The following is a 26365-nucleotide window of genomic DNA, read 5'->3' on the forward strand; positions in this document are numbered from 1 at the left end:
CCAACATGACCCTGGAGATCAAATTCCAGTTCTATATAAGAGCAACAAGCCCACTTACAATGCCTGATCAGATTCAGAATATAAAAAGTGAGTTGGAGCTGACAGTGATTCCGAGGAATCATCTTATAAGTGCTGGAGAGAGAGATGGCTCAGTTGGTTACAGTTCAAATGTGAGGACCTGAGTTTTGGCGCTCAGCGCACCTATATAGTCCTGGTGTTCCATTGGTGAGATGGAAGACATGGGGAGAGTACTCCCAGGAACTCTCAGGCTGTTAGCCTGACACACACAGTGGTGAACAAGAGCCCCTGTCTTAAACACAGAGTGAGAAACAAAACCTGAGGTTGTCCTCTGAGCTCCGCATGAACACTCAGATATATATGCACCTGAACATACACACACACACCATACACCCACACCCCACAAGAGGTGAGATAGATTTACAAATTAAAAGCCCTGCAAAATCAATGACAAAATAGCAAATGTACATATGTGGTATACAGTCCCCAAGTGCTAGTAGAGTAGGGACCTGGAATTACCTCTGAATTCAAGAACACAGCTTAAGAAGGATAGGAGATTGAGTCAGGAAAATCTGGGTCTTAGCCCCCTTAGGGGCTGTGCTGCATGCTAGCTGTGTGTGTGTTGTCTGTATGGAAACACTTGCCAGCTTAGATAACTGTGGTGTGTTCTTCATAACATGTCAAAATGTAAAGCAAGATGCTTTATAAAGTCAAATATGTTAGACAACCATATTTTTTCCAGTTAGCTCAGAATAAATTGGCCTGTTATTTTTGTTCTTACTTTGGCGGCAGGGTCTTTTGTGGTCTACCCTGGCCTTGGACTTTTGAGCCTCATGCTCCAGCCTCTTGAGTGCTGGAATGATAGGCATGCACCACCTGAGAGCTGGTAAATTTGTTCATTATTAAAGAATGTACGTGCAGATGTGCTCTGGCTTTCACACTCTATTCATTTAATTATTTTCTCCCTGATAGCGTGTGCTGTAATCGCGTGTCTTTGCTGTCCCTCGTCACTTCCTCCTCCAGTTCTCTGCTTACTTTTTTAAAGATTGATTTCATTTATGTCTGTGTGTGCACACGTGTCTGCAGGTGCCCAAGGAAGCCAGAGCGGGGCTTGGATCTCTTGGAGCTGGAGTTAACAGGTATTTATAAACTGCCTAATGTGGGAGCTAATATCTGAACTCTGGACCTCTGATAGAGAAGAAGTAAGTTCTCTTAACTGCTGAACTACTTCTCCAGCCCTTCTCTGACAAACTTTAAATGCATTTTCTGCTGTAAGATGTTTGTGTCTCCTTTCTTGTATTTCCCTGGGTTGTGGGAATCAAAGGCTAATTCATTCATTCCATGTATAAATTAGTTATAACGGGTAACTAACAATCCTCATTGGTCCCAGGAGTGGAGGTGCTCAGGGCATAACACCACTTTAGAACTGCAAATGTTACAATAAAACTGAGACAGTCCCAGGCAAACTGAGTTTAACAAGGGGCACCTGAGTTAAGGGAACTCTATAATCTGACCTGGGTCATCTCTTTTGTGGTTGTCATTTTGTTTTTGGCTGTGCATAGCCCAGGCTGGCCTCAAATTCACTGTGAATCAAAAGATGCCCTTGATATAGCAGATGATGGCCTTGATAGACATTAATGGGAGAAAAAGAACCTTGGTCCTGGGAAGGCTTGATGCCCCAGTGTAGGGGAATGCCAAAGTGGGGAGGAGGGGGTGGAGGGGCTATTTCTGGTATTATTGTATTAAAGCATTTTCTGTGGAAAAAACAAAAGATGTCCTTGAACCTCACCTTCTAAGTGCTGGGATGATAGATGTGAAACACTGTACCTAATCTAGGATGTTGGCTGTTTGAAATCCCAGATTTTAAATCCTTTTCTCTTCTGTGTCTTGATCTTTCACACACACACACACAGAGAGATCACATACTTATGCATATATATGTAAATACACACACCTGTACATGTATACACAAAGGGCTAAAGGGAGCTAAGCTACCAACTGCAACAAGCCAGAAATGAAAATGCTAGCCAAGCATTATTTGTAATAATATAAGAGAAAACGAAGCCAGAGAAAGCCCCGACTTCCCTGTGGATCTTTCTCAGCAAGAATGTCCCATGGAGCATCAAGGGTCAGGAGATCAGCACAAGCATTCGAGAGTTTGGAGAGTGTTGTTTTGCTGCCAAGGCACCCCTGAGAAAAAGGTTCTCACAGTCTTTGAGGACCCTGCAAGGGGAAGTTTTGGGTAAAGAGCCAGGAATAGAAAAGTACTAGGTCCAATGGGAAAGTACTAAGTTAACTAAGCCAGGGCAGGTCAAATTATCTCTAGAATTCCCTCTTTCCTGGTCCCTCCAACAAGGAGGTCTGCACAGAGGCCCTTAGAGAAAGCCCCATAGACCCTTAGAATGAAGGCTCATGGTCTGGGAATGCAGACAAGCTTAAGATCGCAGCCAGGCAGGAAGCCTGAGACTTGAGTCTTTGTCAGAAGCTCCCTCTGGCAACCACGATGTAATGGGTGTGTAAGGCAGGGGAAGGGAAGGACACATTCCGTTGTGACACCTACCAGATAGAGCTTGTGCAATGGCCTGGAATCATGCCTGAGAAATCACACAGGTTTGGAGCAGGAGCTGAAATCCTTCTTTACCTAAATATAACATCAATGGCCCAGTAGAAAAATGGCCATAGAGTGGATAGAGAAAATGAAATTGAAATTACTTTTTAATACATTAATTAAAACAAATACATAAAAGTTACATTATTTTGTGTTTGGTATGGATACACATGTAGCACATGTGAAGAAGTCAAAAGACTGCATGTGGAGTCTGTTCTCTCATTTTACTATGTGGTCCCACAACAACACAGGTCATCAGGCTTGGAAGCAAGTACCTTTATGGACTGCGCCATCTCATTTTGTTTTGTTTGAGACTGGCTCTCATAGATATCAGGCTGGCCTCAAAGTTACCATGTATCTGATAATAACCTCGAACCGCTGATTCTCCTGCCTCAACCCTCCAAAAGCTAAGATTACAGGTGTGCACAGCGTGGCATTCTGTCATATTGTACAAAAGTGTATATTCAGTATTGGCTCTGCAGGATGTAGATTTAAAATCTACTAAAGTTACATTCAGGACTGTATCTTTGTTCAGCAAACATATTCTAGAAAACTGTCTTGCAGATAACTCTCACATGTAAAAAACAACAGATCTATCACAGACTTTAGTCACTGTTGTCCCTTGTAGAAACAGTGAGCAATCTGAAGCCACCCTTACAGTAAGCCACAGTTTAAACTATGCATGACATGCTCATACACAAATACTCTGCCTTCATTCAGAAGCGACGTCCTTAAGTTATCAAAGAAAATGCAGACCGCTGAGTGTAGCTGACGACAGTTTGTCATCATTATAATGTCGTCATAGGGAAATAACAAACGTATGGTGGTGGTACTCATAAAAGATCTGAGAGAAACTAGTGACTGATTTTTAGAGACAGAATAAAGTATTAGCTGAAGTGTAAAACAACTGTTCACTATTTTTGACATTTTAAATTCTGAACCATTGTGGGGGAAAAACTCACAAAGCCGAGTGTGACCCCTCACGTCTACAATGCCAGTATGCAGAAAGCTGAAGCAGGAGGATTGCTGTGCTAACACAGTAAGGACTGAGCCACCCAGACCTACACACCAATAAGACAAGACAGAGCCCAGCACAGTGCCTCACACCTGTAATCCCTGAAGCCCGGAGGGACTGCAGCAGAGGCACTGTGGCAGGTTTTAGAATAGCCTGGGCCACATGAGTTCAAGAACAGCTTGGCTATTGCAGGAGACCTGTCTCAAAACTGATACATTTCCTTTGAAACACTCAAGCTTTTTGTTCGTGTTTTCCTTCCACTCATTTATTAATTCAACAATCATTCCACAGCCAGCACTAGCATGCTTGACACTCTCTCCATAGCCCAAGGGGCATTGCAGAAGGAGTGGAAAGACGTGGAGAGCCAGCTACCGAGGTGAGGTGAGAAATGTGATTTCTGGATACGCCATTGCAACTGCAGTCATGAGCCCGTCTCAGCTGTGGCTGCCCGCACAGGATGTTTGAGGATGGAGAGCCAGGGGATCTTAGTTAGGGCTTCTGTTGACTGGGATGAAACACCATGACCAAAGCAACTTGAGGAGAAAAGGGTTTATTGGTCTCACAGTCCACTGAGGGAAGCCACAGCAGGAACTCAAACTGGTCGGGAACTTGGAGGCAGGAACTGATGCAGAGGCTGTGAAGGAGCCTGGTGTGCTCCTCATGGCTTGCACAATCTGCTTTTTTATAGAACCCAGGACCACCAGCCCAAGGGTGGCCCCACCCAAAATGGGCTTGGCCCTCCACGACAATCTCTAATTAAGAAATTGCCCTACGGACTTGTCTGTTTTATCTTCTGGAGGCCTTTTTCTCAATTGGTTGTCCCTCCTCTTAGATGACTAGAGCTTGTATCAAGTTGACACAAAACTAGCCAATACATAGGAGAAGCCTCTAGGAGATATAAATTACCATAAAGATCTTGCTCTTGTAGACGACGAGTAATTTCAGAGATATTCATTACTTTACTGAAAATAAGGAAAGAAAGTTAAACTAACAGGAAGCTGCAGTGGGTGAAAAGCTACTATTCCCGCAGGCTCTTGTATTTACGTGAACGCTTGGCCACAGCTGGTGGTGCTAACTGGGGAGGTCATGGGACTTGTAGGACACGGAGCCTTGCTGGAAGAAGTGCATCACTAGAAGTGGGCTTGGAGAGTTTATCTCCCTGCCCTGCTTCCATATGTCTCTCTAATTCCTGTATACAGTCTAGATGTGACCTCTCAGCTTCCTGCTTAGCACCCCTGCAGCTATCCCTTCCCCACTATTATGGACTCTCATTCTGGAACCATAAGTCATAATAAACTTAAGTTGCCTTTGGTCATGGTGTTTTATAACAGCAACAAAACATAATTATTGTAGGAGCTAGACAGTCCAGTGGTTAAAAACACAGGCTGCTCTTATATTGGACTTGAATTTGGTTCCAAGCACACGTTTCATGAGGTTCACAACTACCTGTAACTCCAGCTTTGACGCTTTCTTCCAGCCTCCCCATGAACCTCTCCTCCCATGTACATATCCACATGCAGACACATATATATGCATAATTCAAAATACAATTAAAAAAAGTTTTTTGAGACAAGTTCTTGCTATGTGGCCCTTACTGGCCTGGAATTCACTTTATGTAAAACTCACAGAGATTTTCCCTGCCTCTGCCTCCCTAGTGCTAGGATTAAAGACAAGTAAACTGTGCTGGAGAGACAACTCAGCTAAAACCACTGACTTCTCTTCAGAAGGTCTTGAGTTCAAATTTAAGTAACCACAAGGTAGCTCGCAACCATCTGTAACAAGATCTGATGCCCTCTTTTGAAGTGTTTGAAGACAGCTACAGTGAACTTACATATAATGAATAAATTAATTTTTCAAAAGTATATATATAAAAAGACAAGTATACCACCATGCCTGCCTCTACAATAAAATCTTGAGGAAAAAAAAAATCCACTAATACAGAAGTCCTTGGAATAATGAGGATGAGAAGATGTCAAGATACAAGAAACAGGACATGGGAATTTATGTGACTCCCAGGTCCCTTTTTACATCCATGACCACCAGCAAAGCACACCACAAAGAGAGACTCATGGCCCCTTCACCCAACACCTTTTGTTGTTTTGTTTCTTAGCGTTGGTTTTTCATTCATTTTCTTTTTAATCAACATTGACCAGGCTCCCCCTGCTGGATAGAAAATAGTACAAAATATGCACCACTTTATAAACCAACCCTTAAGATAGTGGTAAAATAAAACCCGTGATAGCATTGAGACTCTTAGCAGAGATGACATAGTGTGACAAGGTTGTGACTGTGACACTCTAAAATCTCTGTGATGACTGGCTACGTAACAATCAAATTACCTCATGTGTTTGGAGGCAGAGGTGTGGCTTTGAAATCCAAGTCCAGGACTAAAGGCCAGGAACCTCAGAGCATAAATCCAGCCCTGGTGCCAGCTATAAAAGGAACTGTCCCGAGAGATCTGGCTGTGTTGTCTCTTGACTAATTTTTATGCTAACATTTGCATCGTGGGCATCAGTATGCTGCCAGCTTCTCATTGTCATTGGGTTACCCAAGTCCGGTCAGCTACCAATGGAGGCTGGAGAATCTATATACTACTGCATATCTTCCTTCCATGATTTAGAGGTGTTTGAGGGGATGTGGAGGCTGCCTATGTTGTTTAGCATGGAGCCTGAGCTACCATAAACTCTTAACCAATATTCCACCATTTTCTTATTCTCCACTAAATCTATCAGGGACTTGAGGTTGTTTTCAAGCTTGATAGATGATATTTAGAGATGTTCAGCCTCCACTGGATTGTCCATAACATGAGAAGTATGAAATCTTATTTATGTTTCATCCCAATTTCCTACCAGTAGGACTAGCATACAAATCCTTGTGTTCTCAAGAAAACTCAGTCTCCTCTTTGAAAAATTTAAAGTGTGTGTGTATGCATGTATGCATATGTATGCAAGTGCTTGTGCCATGGTGTATGTGTGGGTCAGTTATCTTCTCTGTGAGTATGAGGCCAGCGTAATCTACAGAGCAAGTTCCAGGACAGCCAAGACTACACAGAGAAACTCTATTTTGAAAAAACAAGCAAACAAATGAATAAACGAAGATGCCCAGTGTGGTGGCTTGTGATTGTAACCCCAGTGCTGGCAAAGCAGACACAGCAGACCTCTGGGGCTTGCCAGCCAACCTAGACAAATATGAGATCTCAGGGCCAATAAAGATAAATAAAGTAGTTGGCACATGGGGAACACATGTAGGTACACATACACTCACATACACACAAAATGCACACAGATATGCATTTGATGTATGCAGTGAAGCCAGGTATGGGGGTATGAGCCTGTAATTTCAGTAAGTGGTAGGTGGAGGCAGGAGGATCAAGAATTTAAGACCAGCCTTACTACATAGAAAATCTGAGTCCAGCACGGGTTACACAAGTCCTTATCTCACAACAACAACCATAAAAAATAGGAGGAGGAAAATATACTTCCTATGACTCAAAATCACTGGTTCCCATTTTGCCTAATTGACGATTACTGCCCAGCTAATAAAAGTTAGCTCTGTTCTTCTGCCTCTTCTGCACCCTTTCTTGCCCTTGGAGTGGGGGAGGAGGAAAGACTTCGGGAAGCCTTCAAATTACAGAGTACAGATTCACAAAGAAATTCAGAAAGTCTGTATGTGCAGCACATGCACTGCAGAGATGCCCAGTGGTGAGCCTCATAGGAGATTGGTGGATCTCTGTGGGCTTGAGGCCAGGCTAGTCAAAGAGCAAACTCCAGGGTGGTCAGTGTTTCCCAGTGAGATCCTGACTGAAAAAAATGGTGGAGAGTCAGGAGAGTGCTAAAGGGCTGCCAAGGAAAGAACATTCCACCATTCCAAGAGGAGCAGCAAGTGTGGAGGTTATTGGAAGATTTGGCAACACAGCACGGAAGGAATAGGAAATAGCTTAGAAAGAAGCAGGGAGGGGGGCCTCCCCATGGGCAAAGGAATGTTAGAATCTATACAAACATAAATTCTGACATCAAACTGATTTTTATGAGATACTCAGCGACAGCATTTGAGACAGCTAGCTCTGTGTCTTTGTTTAGAAGACAGTTTACATGGAATAATTCAATTGGTTCAAGTAATTGGGGTGGGAGTGAGAAGACAAGCAGAAGCGGGCCGTTGTTGCTAGCCGTAAATTGATGCTAGCCGTTGTGATACAGACAAGCAGTCCTTAGGGATCGCTAGACCTGGGCTACATCCCATTCTCAGCTTCCAGGGAGGGTAAAAATGGAAAATCCCAACAATAATGAAAGTCAGTGAACCCATGGCAACAATGAAGTCATTCTTAAGGGAAATATAGCTTCCTGGTAATAAGACCTGAGAAAAATGGTCCCTAGTCATGAGTCACTCTGACACAATGGCCAAAGTCTCAAGAATATCCCTGTAGTAAACACTGTGCTAACAGAACAAGAATATCCCTGTAGTAAACGCTATACTAACAGAACACTTTCAGCTCCAGAAACAACACTACAAGATTCCAAGGGCCAACTCTGATATCTAATTCTATGCTACATATGAGGAATGGCATTCCGAATAGCAAGCAAAACCCCTGGGTTAGCTAGCCTTTGCGGAACCATCAAGGAATAAACTACAGTAGAGAATCTGAACTTCTCTGGAGAGAAAGAGAGAGACAGAGAGACACAGACACAGAGAGACAGAAACAGACACACACACACACACACACACACACACACACAGAGAGAGAGAGAGAGAGAGAGAGAGAGAGAACACAGATGATCCTTGCTTCCAAATAACCATTGGCTCTGTGGAGCTAAAGGCAGAATGACAGCCCCTCAGACCAATGGCAAGCCTAACAGTGTGGCAGTAAGAAAGACTAACCAGTCTACTGCCATTTGGATGTGGGTATAAACGGTTTATAAGTACGACTAGGTATAGTGACTAGGTATGGTCAGCCAGTTACATAGCAAGACCTCATCTCAAAAATAAAAATAAATACTACCACTGCTATTAATATTGTGATCCAAGGGGCCTAGAAATACATTGAAGCCCTACAAACATAAGGCTGTGGGTCACAGCTCTGTAGATAGTAGTGTAACTGTGAAATTGCTTAAAGCTAGAGCCTGAGTAGTCAGAAGAAAGGAGTTTTATAGAACCCATTTGTAATCCCAGTGAGAGCTAACATAAGCTGAATGATCAGTTTGTGCCAGACACTGGTTGGAGCACTTTCTGTACATTTGATTGACTGACTGATTGATTGATTGATTGATTGGAGCCAATTTCAAAGGAAGGGAGTCTGAGTGTGGGGCAAGTGGAACCGTGTCACCAGACAGAAAAACTGGTAAGGTCGAGCAGCTTAAGAAACCCTGGCAATTCTCATAATTGAGAAAGGTAGGCATTTGAATCTGCTTCCCACCCAGTTCCTGTCCTGGAGCATGTGACTTCAACACCTCAATAAGAGGACCACGACAACTGGTCAAGTAGCATAGAGCCCAGAGTTTTCCACGCTAATAAAGTATCTAGATGGGCTCGTCTGAGTGTTTAGCCAATAAGCTTCCCTTCCCAGACATTTCTTCCTGCAAAAGATATTTAACCTCTAGTCTACCCTGACTAAGTCATATGCATCCTTTTTTCCACCATGAATAAACAGTTTGGACAAGCACAGACTGTCTCTTTCATCAAGAACCACCGTAGGGAGGAAGCCTTCCTTACTGAGCCACACCACCTAAGTCTCCCACAGAAGTCCCTCCACACTCCTGGCACTGTCCCTGATCTAAGCTGGATTCCCCCAGCCCAGGCTCATCTCAGGCCCTAGGGCCCTCTGTTCTCAACTCCTCATGGTTCCCAGCAGCATCTGGGTGCTCAGGAGTTAGAGAACCACAGCTTGGGCCCTAGCTCTTGCTGTTTCTCACCCAGAGGAACACAGGTTGGGGCCCCTTCTTAGGCTGCGTTTCTCCTCCTCAGAGCTGGTGTCGGCATGCCATGACCCTGGCAACTAGATGGCAGCAAGAAAGGAACATAGCCTAGTGCCCCTGCATTTCATTTTTCCATCCTAGCATCCCAGTGGGGAGGTGAAATGCAGACCCACATCTGAGGACCAGAAATGCAAAACTATCTTCCTGCATTTGTTTTTATTGTCATGTAGGTGTTGGGGATTGAATTGAGAGCCTCATGTAGGCTGCAAAAGCACTTAACCACCAATCTGTATTCCTCCAACCCCAAGTACTTTCTTTACTCTGTTGGCATCCCCCTGTGTGCTAGCTGCTCTAATGATGAGCTTTATCTATCTATCTATCTATCTATCTATCTATCTATCTATCTATCTATCTATCCATCCATCTATCTATCTATCTATCTATCTAGGTTTTTCGAGACAGGGTTTCTCTGTGTAGCCCTGGCTGTCCTGGAACTCACTCTGTAGACCAGGCTGGCCTTGAACTCAGAAATCTGCCTGCCTCTGCCTCCCAACTGCTGGGATTAAAGGCATGAGCCACCACTGCCCAGCTATGATAAGCTTTATAATCAGTGACTGGACACAGACAGAAGTATGTTTTTCTCACACAAACCCAATAAAAGTCAGGTTGCTGTCTCTACTACATTATATCACTCTGAAGTTTCTAATTTCTATCCTAAAGGTGAAATATATCCAGTCCCACTGGCCAGAATCACCTGTGTACACCTAGGCTGACAACCACAAACATACTGTGGCTCCACAGGAAAAAGAAATGGCTTTGTCATCAGACTATTTTAGTCAGACCATAGTCAGACCAGGAGATCAGTTAGTTTGGAATGTGCTCTTCAGTGAACTGAAAGCACCTTTAGATACCTTTGTTCATAGACTTTTGTTAAAAAAGGAAAGAGAATTATTTGTCCTCCTATTGGAAGCATGGCATTACTTGCACTCAGTCAGTGGTCATAGTGTTCTGCTTAATTACGGTCAGAATGCATGGTGTGGCTTCGTTTTCATCTCAGGGCTCCCCCTACCTCCAGACAAGGTCTCCTGTATGCAGGCTGTAGCTGCACACTCCCTATATAACAGTGGATGACCTTGAACTCTATATTAAAAACAAACAAGCAAACAGAACAGCTGTTCCGCTCCATGCATTACAATGATTTGTTGTCTGTGTGTGTGTGCACACTGTGTACATGCCTGAGCATCTTTGCCCATGTGGAGGCCACAGGCAGACCCTGGGTGTCTTCCTCAGTTGCTCTCCATTTTGCTTTTTTAATTTTTATTTACTTTTGGGACAGTGTTTCACTGAACCTAGTGCTTACTATTGGCTAGACTGGCTGGCCAGTGAGAACTGGAAATCTGTCTGTCTTTGTTCCCTTCCCATCCTGCACTGGGATTTTAGCATGTAAACACTGCTGCACCTGTGTTTACATGGGGTCTGGGGGATCAGAGCTCAGGACATGCTTGCAGAGCAGACAACTTACCCGCTGAGTCATCTTCCCATCCTTATTTGTTTTTAAGGCAAGGTCTTCAGTAGCCTAGACTAGCCCTGAAGTCACTATGAAGCTGAGAATGACCTTGAATTCCTGATTTTTCCCGTTTATATCAGGGCTAGGATTACAGGTGGTAGCCACAGATTCCTAGACTACTAGACTATCCTATTATATCTTTATATATATATGTTATTCAGAAGGGGTCTTTGGATGATCTGACAACCCAAAGGATGCACGAAACAGACAGAAAAAGGAAAACCTTAGTATAGTAGTCGCTTTTTTATTTTTTATAAACACATGGGAGCCAGGCATGGATGTTCATGCCTGTAGTCCCAAATTTGGGAGGTTGAGGAATGAGGAATTCAAGGCCAGCCTATGCTACATAGTGACTTTAGGAAAGTCTAAACTACAGAGTGATATCCTACCTCAAATCCCTAAAACAATGAAGTTTAAAAGAACAGGAGCCAGGCATGGTAGTGCACACCTTCAATCCCAGCACTCAGGAGGCAGAGTCAGGCAGATCTCTATGAGTTCAAGGCCAGCCTGGTCTATGTAATGAGTCCCAGGACACCCAGGGCTACATACAGAAATCCTATCTCAAAGAAAGGGAAAGGAGGTTGGGAGAAGGGAAGGAATGAGGGACAGAGGGAGGGAGAGAGGGAGAGAGGGAAAGAGGTAGGAAGGGAGGGAGGAAAGAAGAAAAAGGAGGAGGAAGAGGAGGAGGAAGAGAAGGAGGAGAAAGAGGAGAGAGAGTGGAGAGCGATTTGGAGGCTCCCTTCAGTGACTGGTTGGCCCCACTTATTTTAGGACTGTGACAAGGCATATATTATGTCTGTAGCACATCATGGAACAAAGATGCTCCAGGACTCTATTCAATAAGGGAAGACAAAAGGACAAGGGACCCATTATCCCAAGGGACTTAACGACCTTCCCTTAGTTTTTGCCACAGATTTTTGAGGGCTGCTGTAGAGCTGAACTTTGGCAATGGCTTACTGGGTTTTGTACTTAGGTCCTTACCGCCATGTCGTTTTCCTGGCTCACCCTCCTCTGAAGTCTCCCCAAGTTTCACGATTGCAGCTTAGGACTCTATATCCCACAGTCACGATACACCCAGTTGATAGGCTTTCCTAAAGCACATGAAAACACTTGACATTTTCAACTTCATTTCATGCTTCATGTTGAACCTCAACTCTGTTTTTCTTTTTTAATATTTCAGTTTCAACACAGATGCTTCTCACCACTGGCTCACAAAGCAAGGCTTTGTGACCAGGGCTAAGGGGGTGTCAAACATGACAAATTTATTTCATTTACTCATTCAAGTATTAAGCTTTTTTACTGAGGATGGCTGTTCTTGCCTATAATTCTAGCACTTGGGAGGCAGAGACAGGATTGCTGAGACTCTGAGGCCACTCTGGGTTAAGCCTCAGGCCATCCTTGGCTAGAGAGGGAGACTTTGTTACATACAACCAGCTTGTGCTCTGTACCAGTTCTAAATACTGTGGAATTAATGATGAACAAGATGAAATCCCCATTGGCATTGAGTTTACTTTCCCATGTAGAAAGAGAAACAACTAAAATAGGAAACTATAAGGAAATAGTTGGAGAGATGGCTCAGCAGTTAAGAGCACTGACTGCTTTTCCAGAGGTCCTGAGCTCAATTCCCAGCAACCACACGGTGGCTCACAACCATCTGTGATGGGATCTGATGCCCTCTTCTAGTGTGTCTGAAGACAGCTACTATGTACTCATATAAATAAAATAAAAAATAAATCTTAAAAATAAATAAGTAAGGAAACAGTTGCTGCTTCACAGAGCATAAAAGCGATGATTCTGAGATCGGGGCTCAATGACTATTTCAGACAGAGTGGTCAGGCCAGTTCTCAGGAAGGAACTTTTAGGCAGAGATCTAAAGGATAAAAACCAGAGCCAGCTACCCTCAAGGGGCCGGCATTCCAGGCAAGGGAATTACTAATACTACAGCAGGAGTAGGGAGGCTGCTCTGACTGGGAAACTGTGGCCAGAGGTAAACCTGCTCTGTTTTTATAGGCTTTGGGAGTAAAGGGGAGGGTTATTGTAGGTGGGGTGGGAAGCTTCTGGAGAGTTTGTCCTTTCTGTTTTTGTCTGCGACTGTGTCATGTTAGGTAGCCCAGGCTGGCCACAAACTCACAGCAATCCTTCTTCCTTGGTGCTGCCGTGCTCAGTTTATTGCAGAGTTTTGAGCAGTGGTGAGATTTGATTTGGTTTTGCTTCGTTAGTTCTTTTGTCATCATTGTGTTTGAGACTAGATTTCATGTAGTCTAGCCTGGCTTTGAGCTCACAGCAATCTCAAGCTCACAGCAAGCTTTGTGTTTCCCTCTTCTGAGTGTGGGATTACAGGCATGTACCACTATACCTACCTTTTCTGAATTCTGAGTTGTCAAAGATCTTCCGAGAAATACAAACACATAGACAGTTACATAAGGGAGTTCAGAGATATCAGGGACTAGCTATACAGACTTGAGCTTCACTGATCCAGGAGTGGTGCTTTAAGACAATGGGACTTGTTGAATTCGCCCAGTTAGAAGATATAAACAGAGGAACAAAAGAGTTCCAGTCTAAGTCTTTAGAGCCCCACCTACCATCAAAGGTTTGATAAAGAAGGAGCTGATAAATGACACAGGGAGGCAGAGTCTTAACAAGGTGGTGAATGCCTATAACCCCAACTACCCAAGCGTGTAAGACTGAGAATCATGAGTTCAAGGACACCCTGGGAATATAAAGACTGTTTTAACATTTCAAAAAGGAGAGCTTGGCTAACCCTTTGGGTGGCTTCTCTTTAAGTGCCTCAGTTCAATCTCTAGTTGTAAAAGACAAAAGAGAATTAACTAGCCACTGTATGAGGAATGGGAAGGGTAGAAAAAGCTAGGTGACCCTGGAATCCTAGAATTCTCCAGAAGGAAGGTCACAGAATGAAAAGTTGCTGAGTGTTCTGGAAAGATGGGGTCTTAATCAAAGACATTTCAGAATATGTAGAGAATGAGACCCACGAGGGTGAGAAAGCGAGTCGAGGTGATTCTTTTGAGTTTTGTCATAATAGGAAGCAGAGGAAGAACGGAAGCTAGAGCACATATCAGGTCAAGACGGGGTGTGGGTGCAGTTGGAAGAATAACTCAGCAGTTAAGGGCTCTCGAGGCTCTTGTAGAGGACCAGAGTTTTGTTCCAAGCACCCACATGGGACAGCTCACAACCACCTGGAACTCTAGCTTCAAGGGATCTGACATCCTTTGGCCTTTACCTGCACCTGAATGCACATAGCTTATATTTACACATAAATAAAAATTAAAACAAAAATTCAAGAGAGACTAAGTCTGAGATGGCTCAGCAGGTAAGAGTGCTTGCCACAAACCCGACTAACCTAAATTGATCCCCAGGGACCCAAATGGTGGAAGGAGAGAAGCCACTTCCACAAGCTGTTCTCTGACCTCCATGTTAGCATCATGGCTAAAATGTAAAAGGAAATGGGATGATAAATGTATGTGCAGGCTGTTAAATGGAGAGGGTGCTCTATGAAGCCACAAGAAGGGAAACGAGTTTTGAACTTTGGTTTCTACTCTTGGAGAAGTTATGATCATATCTGGAAGATATAATAGTAATGACAGAAACTTTATGCCTGACTAGGCCTGCTGTAATCCCACATTAGGGAGCTGAAGTCAGAAATTCAGGAGAGCTAGACATGTAGCTCAGTTGGTAAAGTTCTTGCCTAACATATAGGGTCCTGGTTTGAATCCCAGCACCATATAAAAACTGGGCATAGTGGGCCATGTCTATAATTAGCATTAGGGTTATAGAGGCGGGAGGGTCAGGAGTTCAGGATCATCCTTGGTTATATAATGAGTTTGTGGCTGTTTGAGGGAGTTTTGGAGACAGGCATAATACAAAAAACAAGAGGATTTGTATTTATTATCCAGCATGCTGGGGCTACCCTGCCCATGGAGACAGAATGACCACACATGCCGGGCTGTGCAGGACTTTTATACAGTTCTCAGGGCAGCCACCATTAGGTACAATGTGATTGGCAGAACAGTGTTACCTATAAACTAATTGGTTGTTAGGATTAGGTAGGTGGCCAAGGACTCCGGGCCTTTCCTAGCCACAGGGACCTCCCTGTGGTCTGAGAAATGTAATTTGGCCTCTCTCTTCTGGGAGGGGGAACACTTGCCCTTCTGGGAGAGGCAAGTGTTCCATGACCTTTCCAAAGTTCCTGAGTTAACCCTTTCAGTGGCTAGCTCAGGAAACAGGAGGCCCTATCTATAAATAAATATACAAAGTTCAGAAATTCAAGGTCATCCATGGCTACACGAAGACAGCAAGGCCAGCCTGGGCTATATCACCCAGTCTCAAAAACTACTGGGCTGTGAATGAAATCTGTATATACAAGGCTGAACAATCAGAACCCACTAGATGGAGGGAACTATAATTATAAAACTATTTGAAAACATTAAGGATGGAGTAATGGGGCTAGAGAGAGAGAGTTCAGCAGGTAAGAACACTGGCTGCTTTGCCAGAAGTCTGGGCTTAGTTCCCAGCACCCACATGGTGACTCACAACTATAAAAATAACTCCAGTTAGGGACACTGATGCCCTCCTTCTTTTGGCCTGGAAACAGTACATACACACACATGTAAGCAAAACACCCATTCTTTTTTTTTTTTTTTTTTTAATGGAAGGTCTTTAAGGATTAAGTTAAAGAAACAATCAGGTCTTCAGAAAATGGAGAGATTACAATTAGCCACAGTGACTGTATCTTCCCATTAAAAACTAGGAACCATCATATGGGTTAAATTCTATTAATACAATGATGTGAGAAAGTCTGCAAACTTCGAGAGCTTTAACTCGCTCAGAGGTAGAACACTTGCTTAGCACACACAAGGGCCCAGGAATTTTCCCTTTTCAGTCATTAATGAAACATGGGTTTGCCATTTCATTCTGGTTGTCCTGGTCACTAATTAGCATAGGATGGTCTTGAACTTGGGGCAGTCCTGCCTCAGCCTTCTAAGTGCTAGGATTAAGGCTCTAGTTTTGACCAGCAGTACCACAAAAATCACAGAAGGAGGAGGAGGAAGAGGAAAAGGAGGAGGAGGAAGAGGAAAAGGAGGAGGAGGAAGGGAAGAAAGACCTCACAAATATTTAAAAAAAAATTTTTTTAAATCTATCCATTTTATTTTATGTGTGATTGTTTTGCCTGCATGTATATATGTCATCAGAAGCCAAAAGATCCCCTAGAACTGGAGTTATGGATGGCTGTGAGCCACTGCATTGGTGCTGGGAATCAAACCTGGGTCTTCTCAAAGAACAAGTACACTTAACCACTGAGCCATCTCTCCAGCCTATTGCAGATGTCTGAATGGAGGCAATTGCAAATGTCTGCCCCTATCTGGTACACCAGTCTGTATCTTTTCTGTCCAATCCCACTCATAGCTCAGGTTACTTCTCTGGACTCTTGCTTGCCCCATCCTTGCTCCAGCTGGTTTAGACGTTATTCCTCTATTAAAGCTAGAACTCAATTTTTCTTTGCATTTTTTTTTTTGCTATTTACTATTTTGTGTATGTGTGCATAATGTGTTGATGTGAGTGTGAACAAAGTGTATTGAAAGTTGCAACAACAGAAGAGCTGGCATTCCAGGAGTGTGCCACCACTTAGCTTAAGTAGTGCTAGAGTCTCACCCACAGGACTTGTGCATACTAGGAAGGCACTCTATCAACAGCTTACACCCCTAGCCCTCAGTCAGTAATTAACTAAACTCAGCTGAATTTAACAGTGGGACTTTATTGGAACCTCCTGGACACAAGTCCTTGAAGGACTGATAGAGATCCCACTGCAACTTTGTATCAGGCTTCACATACTCCAGTCCTGCGCTGTTTGTGTTTTATCTTCATTTTTGAGCTTGGTGTCAAACATGTCCACTATAATCTAAATATACTTCACGCCCCAATTACCATGCTCTCTCACATTTTAAAAACCTGTGTGTGTGTGTGTGTGTGTGTGTGTGTGTGTGTGTGTGTATGAGAGAGAGAGAGAGAGAGAGAGAGAGATGTGTGAAGTTAGAGAACAACTCCCTGAATTCATTTCTCTCCTTCCCTTTGCTCGTGTTTCAGGGATCAAGCTCAAGGCCTTCAGGCTTGTGCTGCAAACACCTTACCTGCTAAGCCATCTCCCAGCCTGATAAGTACACCCTTTTGCCATTATGTCATATTATTCTATTTCATAGAATAATTCAATACATTTCCCTATTGATAGATATTTAAATATTAGTCAGGATTATCAAGATGAGCATAACTAATAGAATTCTATGTGTCTGTATGTGTTGTATGTATATAATTGTATGTGTGTGTGTGTGTGTGTGTGTATTCTATACAACATATATGTATATTAAAAGGGAGATTTGGGCCAATGAGTTGGTTCATTGGGAAAAGGCACTTGCTATCAAGCTTGATAACCTGAGATGAGCTCCAGGAACCACATATTGTCCTCTGACCTCCACACATGCACTGTACATGTATTGGGTAAACACACACACACACACACACACACACACTAAAATGCTTCCTAAAACTTTTAAAATAAAAGGTGATTTATTAGATTGGCTTAAACAGTATGGTTTGGCAGTCCAAGATCATACTGTAGAGGCTTAGGTACTCAGTTGACAACCTGGATATTTCAGCAGTCCTTGTCTAGTGCTGAAAGCTAAGAGGATTTCTGAAGAGCCACTGGTCTTCAGTCTGTGTTGGAAGGTTGACAAAGCTGGGTTCCAGTGTCTGCACAGACAGGATGGGCACGGCAGCAACAACAGTGTATGTTCACTCAGCAGCAAGATGCAAATGGTATATGAACTTGTCAGCACGGCAGGAAGGCAACAACAAAACAAGCAGCAAAAATGCAAAACCCTTTCCCCTGAGAACCCCTTCATCTGGGTGATGTCAGACTGTGCAGCCAAAAACCCTTTCCCCTGAGAACCCCTTCATCTGGGTGATGTCAGACTGTGCAGGCCACATTTAAGCTGGACCTTCCCACTTTAAATAACCCAATAAAATCTTTTACAGGGCCTGGAGAGAAGACTCAGCAGTTAAGAGCACTTATCTTCCTTGCAGAGGACTGGGTTCCATTCCCAGCACCCACATGGAAACTCATAACCATCCAAAACTTCAGTTCCAGGGGAATCTGACACCCTCTTCTGACCCTTGCAGGTAGCACACAGGTGGTACACATGTAGACAAAACACAGAAAAAAATCTTTAAAGGGGAAACAAAAAGAAAATCGATTATAGATACGCCCATCAGTTTCTCTCTTAGTTGATTCCTGACCCATTCAAGTTGACAAGATTTATCACTACAGGTTATTTTCACTCTTTGCATGCCATACACTTTGAATTGAATTGTATTCCTTGTAGATTTTGTTTTTGTTTTGATTTTTGAGACAGGGTTTCTCTGTGTAGCCCTAGCTGTCCTGGAACTCACTCTGTAGACTAGGCTAGCCTCAAACTCAGAAATCCACCTGCCTCTGCCTCCCAAGTGCTGGGATTACAGGCGTGTGCCACCACTGCCTGGCCTTGTAGATTCATATACACAGTACTAACACTTAAAGGTCTTAGAATACATGCTAATTTGAGAATAGGACCTTTGTAGAGGACGGTCAAGATAAACTGATGTCTATAAAAGAAGTTGGAGCTATGGTTCAGTGGTTAGGCACACCTGTTGAACCCTAATGATCCATATACAACGCCCTCCTGATTTTCCCACCTTTGTGTGTTCTCCTTCTATTGACTTTGGGCCATGCTTATCCACTCATAAGGAATACAGTCTAAGAGAAGTGAAAGGGTGACACCTAAATACTAGTCCTCGCATAGTCTTGTTCTCTCATACCTCGTTGTTTTTGAGACAAAACGTTGATATGTATCCCTGACTTTTCTAGAACTTGTTTGAGAGTCCAGTGGCCATAAACCTGTAGAGATCCCAGGGGAGCCAGCACTATGCAGGTGTCTTCTCACTGCCTCGTGAAGTATCCTTTGATATGGTTCCACACCCATTAAGCCATTAAATGATGAGACTGATAGCTGAAGGAGCAAATGCTTACATTCCTGATCCAAAGAACATATGAATATGAAAGACATGTTCCTTTAAGCTGCTTAGTTAGGGTATCAATCAACATGGAGGCCACAGAGAGCCAGCAAACGTCCATCTTCCCTGTATATCTCTCTTGAGTTTCCAGAGTTATTTGGAACGATCCCTATGGGTGATCATCCCATGCTACCTATCTAAGTCACTCTCCCCAGCTGGACTTTCTCCTAAAACAGAAACCCTGGTCTAGTCAGCATAGTATTTACTGTTTCTTATGCAAAGTCCAAGGCACAGATATCTGTTCTAATTTCCATAGTAGGCTACTTGAATCCTCTCCAGCCCCATCTATGGCATTTTCCCACCACTCTGTGAAATCTTCAAAAAAAGGACAACCCTGACCATCTGAGAGCTTGAAATCCACAGTGTCCTACTGTGTAGGCTTGGTTGACTGGTAATTCACTATGTAGACCAGGCTAGCTTAAAATTATCCGGCCGGGTGGTGGTGGCACACGCCTGTAATCCCAGCACTCTGGGAGGCAGAGGCAGGTGGATTTCTGAGTTCGAGGCCAACCTGGTCTACAGAGTGAGTTCCAGGACAGACAGCCAGGGCTACACAGAGAAACCCTGTCTCAAAAAAAACCAAATCCAAAAAACAAAAACAAAAAACAAACAAACAAACAAAAAAACCTCTAAGATCCATCTGCCTTTACTTCCCTAGTATGGTGGTTTGAATAAGTATGCCCCTCATAGACTCAGGTGTTTGAAAGCTTGGCCTATGGGGAATGACACTATTAGGAGGTGTGGCCTTGTTGGAATAGGTGTGGCCTTGTTAGAGAAAGTATATTACTGTAGGGGCAGGCTTTGAGGTCTTAGATGCTCAAGCTATGCTCAGCGTGGTACACAGTCTCCTGCTGCTGCTTGCAGATCAGGATGTAGAACTCTCAGCTCTTTCTCTAGCACCATGTCTGCCTGCCTGCTTCCATGTTACCCACCATGATGACAATGGACTAAACCTCTAAAACTGTAGGCCAGTCCCTATGAAATGTTTTCCTTTATAAGAGTTGCTGTGATCATGGTGTCTCATCACAGCAATAGTATTAATTAATAGTACTAAGATACCTAGTGTTGAGATCAAAGGCATGTGCCGCCACATACAGCTAACTTTTTAAAAATTTCATTTCATTTTAAAAAGTTGTAAATTATATGGTGCTTTGTTTCTGCATGAGTATGTGCTAAATGTGTGTGGGCACTCAAAGAGGCTGAAGATATCAGATCTCCTTGAGTTACAGGCAATTGTAAGCCTGTCTGACATGGGTACTGAGAACTAACCTCAAGTCTGCTACAAGAATTTTGCACACTCTTAACCACTGAGTCACCTCTTAGTCTCCAAATTGTTTGGGGGTGGGGTGGGGAGGTGTGGGGGGAATGGGGTGGGGGGCAAGAGAAGATTGTTTTGTTTTGCTTTTGAGACAGTCACATGTGACCCAGGCTGACCTTAAACTTTTGAGCCTTCTGCTTCTACTTCCCAAGTGTTGAGATTACAGGTGTATACTATCATTTGACAAGACCTAATTTTTTTTTAAAGATTTATTTAGTTTATGTGTACGAGTACACTGTCGTTGTTTTCAGACATACCAGAAAAAGGCATCCAATTCTATTACAGATGTGGTTGCTGGAAATTGAACTCAGGACCTCTGGAAGAGCAGTCAGTGCTCTTAACCGCTGAGACATCTCTCCAGCCCCAAGACCTAAATTTTTAACACTGTCTCTAAGACCCAGCATGAGATGCTTGTTTGACTCATTATGGAAACAAGAGTCACTTCCTTCTTATTCCCACCATAGCAATGACATTGGCCTTTCAGTTCCTCTGCTGAACCTTGGTCCCTCTTTGCACAGTTCCCTCTATGTAGGCTCCCTTTGTCCTTCCATTTCTTCCTCTTCCCTCCTATCTTTTGAGAAGGGTCTTAGGCTGGAGAGATGACCCAGCTGTTAAAGGCCAGACTCACAACCAAAAATATGAGCTCATGTATCATGTTAATCCAGGTTGTTCTTGACAAGTAGCTAATGCCAAGCCAAGGCTGGCATGGTGCTTCTAATTCTCCAGTCTCTGTCTCCTAAGGGCTAGAATTACAGATGTGTGCCAGCACGCCCCACCTCCTTAATTTCTACTCAGCTCAATGATACTTCCTAGAGGCCTTCCTGCTTTCCACTCTAAATCAAGGAACACTGTAATTTTCCTTCATACTGCTTATCACAATTGAGAGTAAATGATCACTTAATTGGGTATTTAGTGCTTGCCTCCCATGTACTCCAAACTCAGAGGACAGAGATACACAGTTGTGTTGCCCAGTGTATCCTCGGCACAGAGCTATGGTTGACACACTCGCCAAAGGTCAGGGCTCAGCATGCCTCCCTATGCAACCTCAACATCCACTCTCCTGTTTGGATTAAGGCAAACATTTATTCCTTTCACAAACTTCATATCCTTTTATTGTTTACAAGTTCACTATTCTGAGTGTCACTTATTTGTGTCAATGCTATTTGCCATAGTTGATGATTTCTGAGGAGTCTAGAGCCAGGATTGGAACCCAGAGTCTTATACATAGGAGGCAAGTGATATGTCACTGAGGTACATCTCTCTATTTTTGGAGACAAGAGTCTCACTTTGTGGCCTAGTTATTCAACTCTGTCCTCCCAATTGCTGGGATTATAGGTATGGGTCACTGTGCTACTCAGAAACTCAATGTGTGTGTGTGTATGTGTGTATATATATATACACACATACACACACACACACACACACACACACACACACAAGGGATCTATTTGGTCAATTTGGTGATCTATTCGCCTCTGTCTGCTGAGCGCTGGACTTCCAGGTGTGCACAACCATGCCTATTGATGGTTAAAGCTCTGGTTAAAACTTAAGGGCATTGAGAGGGTTAAAGAGGTTGGGCTATGCGGTAAGATCTGCGTTTGGACTCTATTATTTAACAGCTTTTGTGTGTGGCTTTTGGCAAATTGCTTTTCTCTCTGGTCCTCAAGTGCTCAACTATAAATCATGGACATAATGGTCCCTTTTTATTCAGGTTGTGGGTGGGATTCAGTAAGGTAATACAAAGTCTGGTTTCAGGAAATGCTCAATAAATGTCAGCCATTCTTTTTATAGATGGTAAAAGAGAAAGGGTCCCTCATTTGGAACTGGAAGAAGTTTGGGGATATTGACTGTGCCATGAAGTTCTCTGTGGGGAGCTAAGGTTGGAGCCATTTAAAATGTAATGCAATCCCTTACTTCTCTCTCTCTCTCTCTCTCTCACTTTCAAGTCTTAAAGCTGAAGCCAGGAAGTAGCTGTTAGCTAGTGTTTAATCGGTCTCAAAGGACAGCAGCATGGTTTGCACTTTCTTTCACAAATCTGTTCATATTGTTTAACAGTCATCCGGCAGGTAAGGCAGCCAGACAGTGGACCTCCGCTGAGAGGGCTCCCAGTGCAGCTTCCTCACACCTAGCAATTTGCAATGCTGCCTTTTTTTTTTAAGCTACCCAAGTCTTTACCTTTTCAGTCTACTGCACTTCCTATTGATCAGAGCCTACCAGTGGGGCCATGCAAAAGCCAAAATCAATGGCGTCAGAAGTTCAACAAGGATTTGTTTCGGTCAAACCAGGGAGAGCATCAGCTACCAGGTACCAAAGGAAGATATCTCCCCCTTTCTCTGTCAAATAGAGAGAGAGAGAGAGAGAGAGAGAGAGAGAGAGACTTTGCCTTCCCATAAGACTCAGTGTTTTCTTTTCTTTTCTAAAGGCACACTCTGTTCTCCAGCAGAAGGTAGGAAGCCAATCCTGAGAGAATTCCTTTTCCTCACCCTTTTAAATCCTGAGGAAGAGCTGCCAAGTTTGTAAATTCCTCCTTTGATGAGGAGATAAAGCAGAACAATGCAGTAGAGTTGCGCAGATTCCTACGGGACTTTCTCCTGGGGTGTATAAGCTTGCTTGAAGTGCCAATGTACAGAGGAAGGTAGGGCTGGTGGACAGCTAGGGGCTGGGCAGGTGGTACAGCCAGAAGTTGCTCCTAGACTTCTCCCCTGACTAGCTTTTTGTTTTGCTTAGCTAGTGACGGAGACTGGACCTATGCCTCACACATGCTGGTTAGGTGCACTACCACTGAGCTACATCTTTTTTTTTTTTTTTTTTTTTTTCGTTTTTGAGACAGGTCTCGAACTGCTGAGCTTTAGTAATCCCCTGCCTTAGCCTCAGCTCGGACTACAGAAAGATGCCACATTCTCATATTCCCTCCCCTCCTTCCCTGCCCCTTTCTCCTGCTTCCTCTTAAAGTAGAACTTCATCCAGTTTCCAGAAGTGCATGCGTGTTTATTTAAACGAAAGGACCAAGGTCTCTCCTCCCTTACTAAAGGAAAGGGGAAAATGCTGGGAATACACTTCTAAATTCCAAAACCCAAGTGGACTGCCAGTTTACTTTGCCATTCCTCTCCTCTGACAGTTACCGACAGCCCTCTTTTGCAATCTGTAAAACGGGAGCAATTTTTCCATCTGCTTCACAGTTTTAAATTAGACAACAGAGCGCTAAATTCTTTACAAGCACAATCCGAGTCCGCGCTCACGAGAAAGGTATGATTACTATGGGGCCTGGGTGTGAAGTCTGGCCGAGCGCTGTTATTATCAGGCTAAGCTTCCTCACCTGGCCGCGGCAAGGTAGTCAGCAAACACCAAGGTGAGAACTGCGCAGGCATCCAGCCCTTTACAGCACCCACAGGGTGAGCTAATTACAAAGTTCGAAGCACCCGAACGTCCGCGAGAGCTCGCTAAACGCTGGAGGGAATGAAAGATTTCGTCTTGACTGTTCTTTTCTGTTCTTCCAATCCAAGCTAATCTCCGGGCGGCCTGAGGCCAAAATCTCAAACCAGGCAACCGCAGGCCAGAGGTCAGCGGCGCGCGGTGCTGGGAAAGGGCCCGGGAACAAAGGGCGCTCCGGAGCCCGAGGCCGTCCAGGAGGGGTCCCGGGGTAGCCTCCCCGACAAGCCCCCTGCCGCGCCTAGACACCCATTCCCCCAGGCAACCACTCCAGCCCGCAACCTCCCTGCTGCTGCGGCCTTTCAGGCCCCGCCTTCGCCCCGCCCACCACCTCAGGTAGGCTGTCCGCGTCAGCCAATCGCAAGGCGTTCAAGCACAGGGGCGGTGCTTGTACCATCGGAAGTGACGTGCTGTGCTCGGCTGGCCGTGGAGTCAGTCGAAGCTCTCCTCAGCGGCCGGCTGAGCCAGCTGAGGTGGGAGAAAAACATGGCTCGGCCCTTGGAGGGCGCGAAGGCTCGGGTTGCGGTGGAGACCAAGGCACCCGCAGCGTGAGGTGAGGGGCGGCCGGTGCGTACGGAGCGAGGCCTGGCGCTGCGCGGCCGCCGAGGGACTCAGAGGGGAGGGGCCGCGGCCGCCGTGCCCCTTGGTCACTCCATCCTCTCCGACTCGTTCCTCGGGGCCCCGTCCCCCACCCGGCAGTCGCCAGCGCCCCGCGCCAGGCCCCTTTGTCGCGGTCCGCCGGACGCTGCTGTCCCTCGGGGCGGGGGGGATGGGAAGCCACCCCACGGTCTCCCGGGACAGTGAGGGAGCCGCGGCGGCGGTCCCAGGCTCCGATTCCGACTGTTCTGGAGAGTGGCTCTTGAACTTCTGCTATGGCCTCTTCCTCCTCTCCCAACTCGGCTTTTGGAGCCTCGGGTGGTTCTTTTTCTCCCGAGACCCTTCTCCTCGTTACCTTAAAACAAAAATCCAGAATCTACTTGCTTTGAGAACGCAATAATATTTGTGTATATTTAGTGCATCATCTTTCAGCTAGGGATTTAAAGTAAGAATATTTAACTCTTCCTGAGTGACTGAGGAACAAGAAATAATGAAGAGGAGGGGAATGTATACGGTAGTTCTTACGCCGTGTTGTCCCGATAGAAGATGAAGTTCTAATTATCATATTTTTATTTTAGCCAGTGGTTGTTTGAATTCAGTGACACGAAGGAAGCATCCCTGTTTGAACAAGATTACTTATTAAGGAAGTATTCCCAAATATTTCCAGGTATGTGTCAGGAGGAACCTTGCCTTGGGAAAAGTCATTGAATGTGGAACATCGCAAGCCACAAGGACAGAAAATAAAAGGCTATTCTTAGGGAGTTGGTGAAGTAGCGTTGGGGAAGTGGGGAAGAGAGGCTGCGCAGAGGTCCTGGAACACTGGTTCCAGAGAAGACTTTGTACTCTTGCCTCCTTGATGGTTCATTCTCCACAAGAAACTGTTGAGCCGTTCTCCTGTCATTGGAGTTGGTTATTCAAGGTTACAGAGCACACTGAAGTGCCTTGGGTGAAAATTTCAAGTTTTTGAAGCTCTCTGCATGTTTGGAATTCAGTGTTTTGAGTACTGAAAAGCATTGTAACTGATATAGATATATTCGTTCTTATACTTAGTTTCAAAGTGATTTTTAGCATAGGTACAAAATAAATACAGAGCTTCTACAGATTCCCATGAGTGTTGGCAAAATTCAGATTCAAAAGTAGTTTGTCTTGTGAAAACCTCCGTTGTCTTGGGCATGGTGGTGTACTCTGTAATTGCAGTGCTTGTCTGCATTGCAGAGCTATAGTAGGAGAGACAAATTTAAGGCCAGTCTAGGCTACCTAGTGAGACACTGTCTCTAAAAATAATAACAATAATAATAATAATAAAGGAAGCAAAGTTGTGTTATGATTTGTGTACATCTGCCTGCAGTTTTACTTGTAAACATTATACTTTGATGGTCTCAATCTTTTTTCATTTTTATAGAGGGTAAAGGTTGGCTTGTTTGCTTTCAGGATTTTAGAAACAACTGTCTGTCTGTAATTAGCTGTATGTGTGTATGATCTATTTAGAGCTCCATATTTTCCATTCAGTTTTTTGTTGCTATATACATTTCTGTACCCAGGAGTAAATCTGGCATATTGTTTGGAATGTAATAAATGAAGCACATTCAGTACATTTCCACCTGAAGACAGGCTGAGCTCAGAGTCTGCATCCGAGCGTTACATGAGCCCTTCAGATCAGGAGCGGTGCAAAGCACTTTGTTAAAATGCTTTAACAACTTACCTGTAGAGATGAATCTGAGCTACAGAAGACTATCTCAAAAAAAAAAAAAAAACAAAACAGAAATCAAAACATCAAAAGTTTTGT

At 44.1% G+C, this 26365-nt stretch overlaps 1 protein-coding gene across 3 annotated transcripts in view; it reads left to right on the forward strand.

The window, feature by feature from the left end:
• Positions 1–24387: 24387 nt before the first annotated feature.
• Positions 24388–26365, forward strand: part of Pik3c2a (phosphatidylinositol-4-phosphate 3-kinase catalytic subunit type 2 alpha) — a 97574-nt gene continuing 95596 nt past the window's right edge. For 2 of the 3 annotated variants that reach the window (XM_052200706.1, XM_052200697.1), the window contains exons 1-2: positions 24388–24535; positions 25158–25246. The gene's annotated coding sequence lies outside the window, so the exon portion shown is untranslated. The remainder of the gene's footprint in view (positions 24536–25157; positions 25247–26365) is intronic. The other variant, XM_052200713.1, reaches the window with a different exon arrangement.

This window comes from Apodemus sylvaticus, chromosome 1 (assembly GCF_947179515.1).
Source record: "Apodemus sylvaticus chromosome 1, mApoSyl1.1, whole genome shotgun sequence".
Taxonomy (NCBI): domain Eukaryota; kingdom Metazoa; phylum Chordata; class Mammalia; order Rodentia; family Muridae; genus Apodemus; species Apodemus sylvaticus.